The 9,821-nt window shown below is 42.7% G+C and overlaps 1 protein-coding gene across 3 annotated transcripts in view; it reads left to right on the top strand.

Moving 5' to 3' along the window:
* Positions 1 to 3,362: 3,362 nt before the first annotated feature.
* RFFL (ring finger and FYVE like domain containing E3 ubiquitin protein ligase) overlaps positions 3,363 to 9,821 on the top strand; it is a 62,734-nt gene continuing 56,275 nt past the window's right edge. Inside the window, exon 1 of one of the 3 annotated variants that reach the window (XM_019732607.3) lies at positions 3,363 to 3,586. The gene's annotated coding sequence lies outside the window, so the exon portion shown is untranslated. Of the gene's footprint in view, positions 3,587 to 4,416; positions 4,549 to 9,821 lie in introns of those variants that run through there. The other 2 variants (XM_088802076.1, XM_019732606.3) reach the window with 2 other exon arrangements.

Below are 9,821 nucleotides of genomic sequence, written 5' to 3'. Positions count from 1 at the left end.
TAGGTACCCAGTCTCATATCATTGTGAGACTTATGATGCCTGGGCGATACTGGTGACAGCTTCCCTCCATCCAGGCAAGGCCAGCTTCATGGTAGTGTGACAAGTGCAGTTGCACAGAGCCCCGTGCTTAGTTTAGTACTCTGCTGTTGTTTTTTTGAAATTCTTAACACTTTTTGAACAAAGCTCCAACATTTGGCACTGTGCCCTGCAGCCTATGTAGCCTGCTTTCAGGGATGGGTAGAATTCTTGTACTGCCCCTTGGGGAAACCACTGGGTTCCCACCACTGATTTCTTAAGGAATACCTCCAAGAGAAAAACTAGAGTTAGCATCCTGTGTCTGTTCACCTCTAACTATTCCATTCTGGGGTAACCTATAGAATCTCTCAGAAAGGAATACTTTATATTTTACAGACTTTATTAGGTCCAGAAAAGTCAAGAGGGGACTGGTGGAACGGAATGATGATTCAGAATTTTGGAATAAAAAAAAGATCTAGGTTTAAAACTCTGCTGGGCCCTTTATGGCAGAATTGCTTGGACAAAGTAATGTCTTTGTCTCCTTAGTAAAATCTATGTTGCAGGGGAATCGTATCTTCCTTCTTGGTACAATATATGTGTCAGGGGAATTAAACAGGTAATTTATGTAAAGTGCCTTTCACAGAGAGTCTGGCACATAGTAGGTGCTCAGTCACCATTAATTCTTCCGACTCTTGTCAGAACTAACAAAAATCAGGCACTAGGACTTAACAAGCCATGCTGCTACTAATACAAGAAATAATATGATTTACTTTTTCACTACTGTTTGGGGAAAGGCGTGAGCTTCATAAATATGTATTGGAAAGTACTTAGCAAATGAGTAGAAATAATAAAAATATGTCAAAGTAAACAGCTCCTATAAATATGTCACTTGGTAGACAAATTAGTGTTTTATTACTACTAAATACAATTGCTCGCCGAAAAGGATTTCAGATTACTTGCACAATGGGTACATTATTGAGTACCTCTGTGGAAGGGCATGATAAAGATGAAAAATAGTGATGGTGATAATGCTAAAGGGGAGAAAAGTTGCATGTGGATAAAAGCGGCTCCGAGACCTCCTGGCTTCAGTGCACATTATTTAGCAGCTTTCCAATATTTTTAGCTGTAATATGGACCAGAGGGCCCCAAAAAACGATTTCCACAGGATGTCATGAATCCACACTCCAATTATTGGGTTCATCAGTGGATTAAGCACACTCCCTTTTGGAACTGAACACTCAGTTTATAAACTTAAGTTTACAAAAAGACATCTCTGGGTCCCACCCCATCCTCATTTTGGACCTATTAACTTTCTATGACTATAATTAACATGGAGAGATCAGGTGGAGAATGCTGTGTCTTAATCACAGGTCACAAATCCATTTCAGAAATAAGAGAGGTCCTGACATCTCAAGAGAAAAGGAACCGGAGAGGGAAAAAAGAGTAGACAATAAATACCTTCATGTGGGAAAATAAAGCCCTGGAGAGACGCAGAGAGGGCAGAGAATCGCATCAAGGAAAGTTACCAGCATAGCAGGTAGGAAAAAGGCACTGTTATTTCAGGTGTGGGACGTCTGTAGAAGGCCAGTTTTTCCATGCCTTCCTGGTGGTGGAAAAGACCCAGTTTCAAATTGCAGCTCTGCCTTTTTCTAATTGTGTGGCTTTGGGTAAATTACTTAATCTGCAGATCTTCATTAATAAAATGGGTATAATATTACGCAGTTTGCTGGGTTGTTGGGAAGATTGGAAATACTTGTCAAGTGACAGCCTGCATGTATACATGTTTTTACTTCACTTTTCCTTGTGATATTTCTTATTTTAAAATGCAACACCCCCCAAACAAAACAAAACAAAAACAACCATTGCTCAGAAGAACTCGGCGAGATCTCCAGAGAAACCTAAAGCATAAGAAAATTAAGTGTCAATAGACACCAGTAAGAAGGATTCAAATTTATATTATTTTCATGATTAGGCATTTTCTTAGCTCCCACTGGCTAATGATTCCCCATTCAATCCTGGTGCTTTATAGGTTACTAAGCCTTCTGTGTGCATTAGCTTATTTAAATCCTCATACCAACCTGCCTTTCAGCGGTGAGGAATTCTGGAGTTCAGAAAGGTTAAGTACCCTGCTCGAAGGTACAGAGCTCATGAATGGCCGGGGCAGGCTCCTCAGCACAGCCATTTCATTCCACCAGGACCTTCAGAGCAGTTTCCTCATCTTCCTGGGGGTTTAGATCGGGAACTGCTAGAGGCGAGAGATGCTACAGAGTGAGTGGGACAAGCATGGGTTTTGATGTTGACAAAACTTCTTAGAGGTTTTAAATGAAATTACAGTGGGCTGGAGAGCAGGAGAGAGAGCAGTTAGCCTGTTAATAGCTGGGGGCCAGGTGACAGACTGCTCACATTCCTGAATGTATATTAGAGCTTTGAATCAACATTCTGGCGTCTTCTAGCCGACTACTAAATGGGCCATCGCATCTTGCATTTGCATGAACTTTCAGGATTATTCCCTGTAACCAATCAAAAGTAGTATTTCTTCCTTACAGACTGTGCTCTCATCATAGAATTGCCTCTTCATCTTATCCCAGCCCCCCTTATCTGTAGCCAATGTAAATTCTTTCAAAATAACTTACATTTTTCTTCTCCCTACTTGATGTATAAAAAAAGCTGGTCAACTCCAGGACAGTGGGACATGTTGCCTTTTCCACTTAGCACTGCTACTGGTAATTGAGACTTCACGCCCAGTCCTTTACGGGTGCCTGGTCCTTTATGGTCCAATAAACCCTTTCTTTTAGGAAGGCTTTCAGCTACGGAAGTTATGTTTTTTGTTTGACAGTGCCCTACATATCTGGCTTCTAATACCTCCCAGCTATGGGACCTTGAATAGGCTAGTGAACCTTGATGGGCCTGCGTTTCCTCCATGGTAATTTGGGGAAGCATCATCACCTGCTTATGGCATTGTAAGGAGCAATGAGATCTGAAGGTGAAGCAACTTTCAAACTTTTACCGTATTATGAACCAAGTGCAGAGATATTAAGGGACTCGCTCAAGGTCACCAAGCTGGACCACGGCCCAGCTGAGACCCAGACCTGGACCCTTCAGCTCCTCGCGCAGAGCTGGGTGACCAAGGCAACGAGGAGATGCGGACGCACTGATACCCGGGAACTGACACCTCGCCCAGGCTCAGGCTCCGCCCGCCCCGCCTCCGGCAATCTCTGCTCCGCCAGGGGGCGCGCGCGGAGGCCGCGTAGTAGCCCGCCGCGCGCCTCGCCCCTCTCTATGGTGGTTCGGGCGCGGCGGGCGCGGAGGCGCGCTCCCGGGAGGGGGCGGGGCCGCGTGGGGGCGGGGCCACGTGGGGGGCGGGAGCGGCCGGGCCGGCCGGCTGGAGATGGATGGGGGGGCCAACTTCCTGGGGCAGCCCGCGAGGATGTCGCGACCGCCCCCCAGTGCCCCTCAGCCCCAGAGACGCCGCCGCGGCTGAGTCCCGAGCCCCCTGCCTCAGGCGTCGGCGGCCCGGATCCGGCCCCTCCCCACCGCTCCCAGGTGCGGGCCGGGCAGGCGGCCGCGGCAGGTGAGGAGGCGGCGGCGGCGCTGCCATCCGCGGGGCACCAGGCCTGGGGTTGGGTCCAGGGGGTGGCCGGGGTGGGGGCGCTGCTCGGCCTCGGGTCTCGTCAGGCTGTGGTCTGGGGGTACCTCCTCTGCGGGCGCGGCCTGGGACTCTCCTTGCCCTACATGGGAAGGGGGAAGCCCCTGCTTCGCAGGAAGTCTCCACAGTCAAGGTAGCCCGCACCTGTCCCATTAGAAGTCCTTTCAAAGATGGCATTTCCCCTGTAGGGGCAGTAACAGGAGCCGTGTAGCCTCAAGTATCTCCAAACGCCTTACGGACCGGCAGGTCCAGTTAGCTTGTGGTGGAAAGATGCTGCTTTCCGACAGAGTAAACTGAGTCAGGTACGCGGCGGCCTGGTTCCCCCTTTAAAGTCCCTGCTTCCCAGTGGAAGAGTTCTGCGGGCTTCTTGGAAGAGGGAGGCGGCTGTAGTTTGGAAGCTTGATGGAGAAGTGTGGAAGGTGGTTCTTTCCCCCAGGGTCTACTGTTCCCTCTTTGGAGAGTTGTCCTCTCTTCGTTTGAGGTGGTTTGTGTGAGATCACCAATGGCTCAGACGGAGAGGAGGGAAGTGGGGCCTCTCTTCAGCTGGCTGCCCATGAGACATTTGACCAGGCATGGGGAAGTATGGCTAGACCAGGGGAGCCAGGGCTGCGCAGGCATGTCTGCCCAGAGCTTGATTTCAGGCTGGCAGAAGGTGAAAACCACAGCGCATTTTCACTTTTTGTTGGTCTGTCATTGGTTCTAGGGGGAAAAATCTACTTGTGTAATCAAGGAAGTGTGTACCCGTGCTCCTCCCAGTCTACCGCAGGAAGGCATGTTGTTAGCTTGGAAATAGGGCTTTCCCCACAAATGTCACTTTGCACTCTAGCTAAAGGCCAGTGACATGATGAACAAACATCCCAGGTTGCGCGTGGCCTTCTAAGAAAGCAGTAAGTACCATATGCATCCGTTTTACAGGTGGTTTGGAGGACAGACTACTTCCTGTCACCCCTGTTGCTAATAACTGTTTGGGGGAGCCCTGTGGTTTTCCCAGTAACAGTTCAACTTGCTGAAATGTGGCCATTTATTGAACCATTTTTTCTAGGAATAGGAGTAGGCAGGGGACGTGGTTCTGGGCGGAGTCTGCATACAGAGTTATAGGGTTGGGAGCTGGCAATGATACTTCTGTTCAGGGGATTTCAGGTTGGACAACTTAATATAGCCTTTTTTTCCTGATTGTATTCTCTTTCACGTTCACGGAAATAGATGATGGTGTGGGTTTCTGAAACTTTATGGAAAATTTCCTAATCATTCTGGACGTCAGAGTAAAGTTAAAAAATTTCAGTTTGTTTAGAGTTGTTATTTTCTTAAGTTTGAAAGTGTTTGAAAATTGTGTATAACAATTGCAGATTGATGTGGCAGGGCTAACTAATGACTTGATTGTGTTTGAAGAAAATTCCCGTGTAACCTAGGACACCCCCTTTTTAATGTCTGTATCTAATTATGAAGATGAACTCACTAAAAACTTTATTTTTGTCTTTTTCTACAGTGTCAGTATAATTTTATTAGCAGTTATTATGTCAAAATTCACATTTACAGGATCCAAAGGGCATGTTAGAATATTCTAAAGCATATGTAATTAGATTTTAACGGTAAGATAGAACATATTCTCATTTTAGCACAGCCTTTAAAAAGTCAAGAATACTGAGAATTAAGTACAGTTCTGTTAAGAGCTAGAAATGAACTCTGCGTGCATAGTGCCACTTAAAGCAAAGTTCCATGAAAGTATAATATAGTTCTGTGGATGTGAATTTCAGGAGCAAACAGCATTGCTTCCAAACTAAAAACTTCCATATTGTATGGACCAGGTAGACAGCTGTTATCCTGACTGTTCACATTAGAATCAAAGGTTGTCAGTTCTCTAAATTGACTTAATTTAACCAGCTGCTAAAATAATATGCACAAAAAGAGAGAGAGCCCTTCCCAGAATGCTTAGAAATTAATTTGTTTTCAAACTTTCTCACAGCCAAGCCAGTTAATATAACTCTGCTTAGCACTGTATAATAGGAATGTCTCTTTAAGGGCTCTTAAAATACCAATGGAAAAGGCATTTTCAGTTATCAGCATTTAAGAAGACAAAACAAACTAACAAAAAGGGGCACAGTTTTTCCCCTAACTACATGTTCATTGTGAAGTTTAATATAGCCACACCCATCGGTGAGCGAGTTGTGTCTAGGACTTTCTGAAAACACCTATGTAAACCTGAGGAGTGTTCGGAGAACTAATTCTGCCTTGATTTTTTTTATCCTTATGATAGGACTTTTATTGTTTAGTGGTAAATTAGAGACGTAAATAAAACTTGTACCAGCCATAGTGTTTATGTTTTGGGAGGAAAGATTTAACCTTTGCACCTTGGAATCTCATAACCCCCGTGATACAGAGCTAAGATATAATTTAGAGTTTAATAGTTTAAATTGCTGTTGGTGAAGTCTCAAAGCAATTTCAGGAGCAAACATGCTACTTTATCAGTATTATAGTTTGGTAATGACTACTGGTTTGGTAATGGTTGCTGATTATGTTTGTTTGGTTGCTGGTTATTGGTAGTGGTTACTTGTGTTTATGGAATAAAGCGTTGGCAATTGTTAAGAACAATCTTCTTTTATCCAAACACACAAACTCCCACTTCTTGAATAGGGAAATGGTGTGGTCACTTTCTAGTTTTGACTTTGTTATTCATAGAGTTTTAAAATCCTAAAACCAGTGGGCTCTTAATAGGACATCGTATTATTTCTCACACGAAAGCCATCCCAGGTAGGTAGGGACCCTCAGCCTTAAGTGTTGAAAGACCGCAGCTCTCCCCATTTCTAGGTTTCAGCCGTTGCCATGGAAAGGACAGTGGTTTTATCTAATTCTGTAATGCCATTCTTAATTTAAAACCTATTATCCTCCTTTCCCTTCATTAAGACTGTCATGAAGTTTCTCTTTCTTTTTTTTCAGTTCGAATATTCCACATTTTTCATGCATTTGGGCCTGCTCATTTATGTTCTGAATTGGAGCTAAGCAGTTAATTACGAGAATCCTACTGTATGCTGTTAAACATTTTTCTGTTTCAAAGCCAGCATAACAATCTGCATTTCTTCTGGGGGAAAACCAGCTCTTTGAATCTGGTAGAAAAGCAAAAGCTGGTTTTTCCAGATTTCTACCAATTTAAAAAATCTTCTTCACCTTTCCTTACTTTCTGGTTTTGCCAGTGTAGTGGTGAAATGGAGGCATTGGGAGAGCGTGAAGCCTCCTGAATCATCAAAAGAAGGTCACATTGTATTTAGTGCAGCTTTAGCTTTTCTAGCAGGTTTTACTGCAAGGAGTTCCAAAACGCCTGTGCTCCTTGAAAGATTCGGCACCTAGCAGTTTGCAGCAGAGTCAACCGAGGGGTTCCTTGAAAATACAGATTTCCCAGTCCAACCTCCTGGAGACTGTGATTGGGTGGGTATGAGAAGACCGGAGTCTACATTTTAAAAACCTCTCTGGCATCAATGGCCAAAAACCTCCCGAGGTGATTCTGATTTGTAGCAGGTTTGGGAGCCACTGTAGTATTGCTTTGAAATTCTTTATAAATTGGTAGTCCCTTTAAAAGTATCATGTTATTCAGGATGTGTGATTTATTTGGTTTGCTAGAATAGCCCATTTCCTAGTCATGACAGATAACAAAGAGCTTTTATAACTTTTATGTAAATTACTTTACAGAGAGGCCCCCTCTGCTGTATTATCTATCAACAGTCATGAGGGAGGGTTGGTGACAGTAGCTTCATTTCCTGAATGGACAAATAAAGATAATGTAGAAACAACTGGAAGTCTGAAAGGTATGTCAATCAGTGTTGGATAGGAGAAATGCCCTGGGAATTCCCTGTATATAGGATTTAAAAATAAAGACAACATGCCAGATGTTTTATTTCTACATAGCAGAAGCGCTTATTGAAAATAATAGATGCTTAATAGTCAATAAAATTTAGTCACAGGTACTTTGCTGAATTCATGGAAGGAAGGCCAATTGGTGAAATACAAAACCATCTGAGTTAAAACAGAACGGGGACACTAAATAGTTAAGGGATTAAACTTGGGGAAAAGCCTAACAATTTAGGAAACAGACTGCTGTGGTTTTGAATCCCAGTTCCTGCATCTCCTGGCCGTGCTCCTTTATAGATACATTACTTACCCTCTGTGAGCTTCGTTTTCTTCATCTGCAAGGTGAAAATAATACCTGGGAGGATTGCTGTGTGGATTAAAAGCGAGAAAATATGTTCTTTGTACATTGCAGGCAACTCAGTGAATGTTCTCTTCTCCCGCTTTCTTACAGGATTTTTATTCCATAGGCTTAAGATGTCTTTCTAAATCTGGATTTCTCTCTAGCTCCTTCTAGAAATATCTACTCAGTCAGCTCTTTTAGAAGACATATGAAAGAGTGAGGACTAAAGTTAAGAACTAGAGAATATAGGTAAGAAGAATGAGTCAGAGGACACTTAAAACATTTTTTTAGAAGGTGTGGCCTGTAGGCATATATCCAGTTACTGTCTGCGGAAATAAATCAATAATGACACTATCCAAATTCTGCCTTATATGTCTGGGTGGTAGCCTGGGAGCTCAGATTAGGTTAGGAGGCTTTGAGGGTGGCCCCATTAGGTAGCACCCAACATCCATTTATTTCCTCATCTTCTTTTCTCCCTTTTGGTCTCTTGTTTCTTTCCCCTCTCTCGCCTCCTTTCCCCTCTTTCAGATTGCCCTTCCTTTCTACTTGCCAATCATGCCACAATTACCCTGTATCCGAAAATAAGACGTAGCTGGACAATCAGCTCTAATGCGTCTTTTGGAGCAAAAATTAATATAAGACCCGGTATTCTATTCTATTCTATTCTATTCTATTCTATTCTATTCTATTCTATTCTATTCTATTCTATTCTATTCTATTCTATTTATTATAAAGACCCGGTCTTATATTATAGTAAAATAAGACCAGGTCTTATATTAATATTTGCTCCAAAAGATGCATTAGAGCTGATGGTCCAGCTAGGTCTTATTTTCGGGGAAACACGGTATCAAAGGCCAGCCAGGCCCCTGGAACTGGAGGCTAAAAGGTTGCTGGTTGCTAACACCTGTCTCCCAGCTAAATGAATAGGCTCTTTTGTGGGCAGGATGTTAAAAAAAAAGCTGATTAGTACAATGCTGCGTAAAGGACCTATTAATGGAACAGCATATGTAAATCACTCAGTAATTTAAGCTACTGTGTTTCGCTGAAAAAAGACTTAGCTGCTTTTCAGGGAAACACGGTATTTCAAAGGTTTGTTTCTTAAACTATGTATTTTTTATATTGAATTATGTTGGTTGAATTTTTCCATGTAAACCATGAATCTGTTTTTTGCCCAGACTAATTTCTGTTGTATTGATTGGAAATCATTTATGTTCTAAAGAACTTCTACCCTTAAGGGACTTTGTATTGTTCCTCAGATGTCTGACTAGTGTGTAATACAATTAAAGTTTTGTTCATTGAGCTGTTGACATAGTTAAATTTCTGCTCCTTATATATTTCTGTTGGTAGCTGGGAAATTAAAATACTAGATGTTGCATAAAACTGTTTCTTTGAGGGGTGATTTTACTGTCAGTTGAATGGACGTAGGCCCCAGGGTGTATTTTTTTAAGATGTCTTACTCAACTTTCCTGTAATCGTCTCTTTCTCTCTATAGAATTAATGTAGTAAGACACATAATTGGCTGTTTAAGCATTCAGAAGAGACCGTGTTTGGCCTTTACCCTGTAATTATATTTTTTCCTACAGCTCTATTGAGGAAATGTATGTAATTTTTGGGAACGCCTAGGTATATAACAGTTATATGAGCACGTGAACTTTTGCAAAGACCAGAGAATGGAGTGGGTTTTCTCAGAGAAGCTGTGTTATTTGATTCCCTCCCCCAAATCCCTGCTCTGTTCTTTTTAGATCATAGCATTTGCAGATCTGATGTGAAAGTGGAAAGGCTGTGGTGCCTGGCAAATTCACCTCATAATTTTTGTATGATACGTTTTACGGAAAGGGCTGTAGTCTTCAGAAGAAACAGAAGCTGCTCTCAATGAGACTGTATATTTAATTTCTCTAATCCGTACTTAATTTCCTACAGGATTCTTGGAGAGATTCTCACCAGGCTGCTGATTTCATGGAGTTATGACCTACACAGATT

Source organism: Rhinolophus sinicus, chromosome 12 (genome assembly GCF_057876585.1).
Source record: "Rhinolophus sinicus isolate RSI-liver-muscle chromosome 12, RSI-T2T, whole genome shotgun sequence".
Lineage (NCBI taxonomy): Eukaryota > Metazoa > Chordata > Mammalia > Chiroptera > Rhinolophidae > Rhinolophus > Rhinolophus sinicus.
The sequence above is the reverse complement of the archived record's forward strand: the minus strand, read 5'-3'. Positions and strand labels throughout refer to the sequence as shown.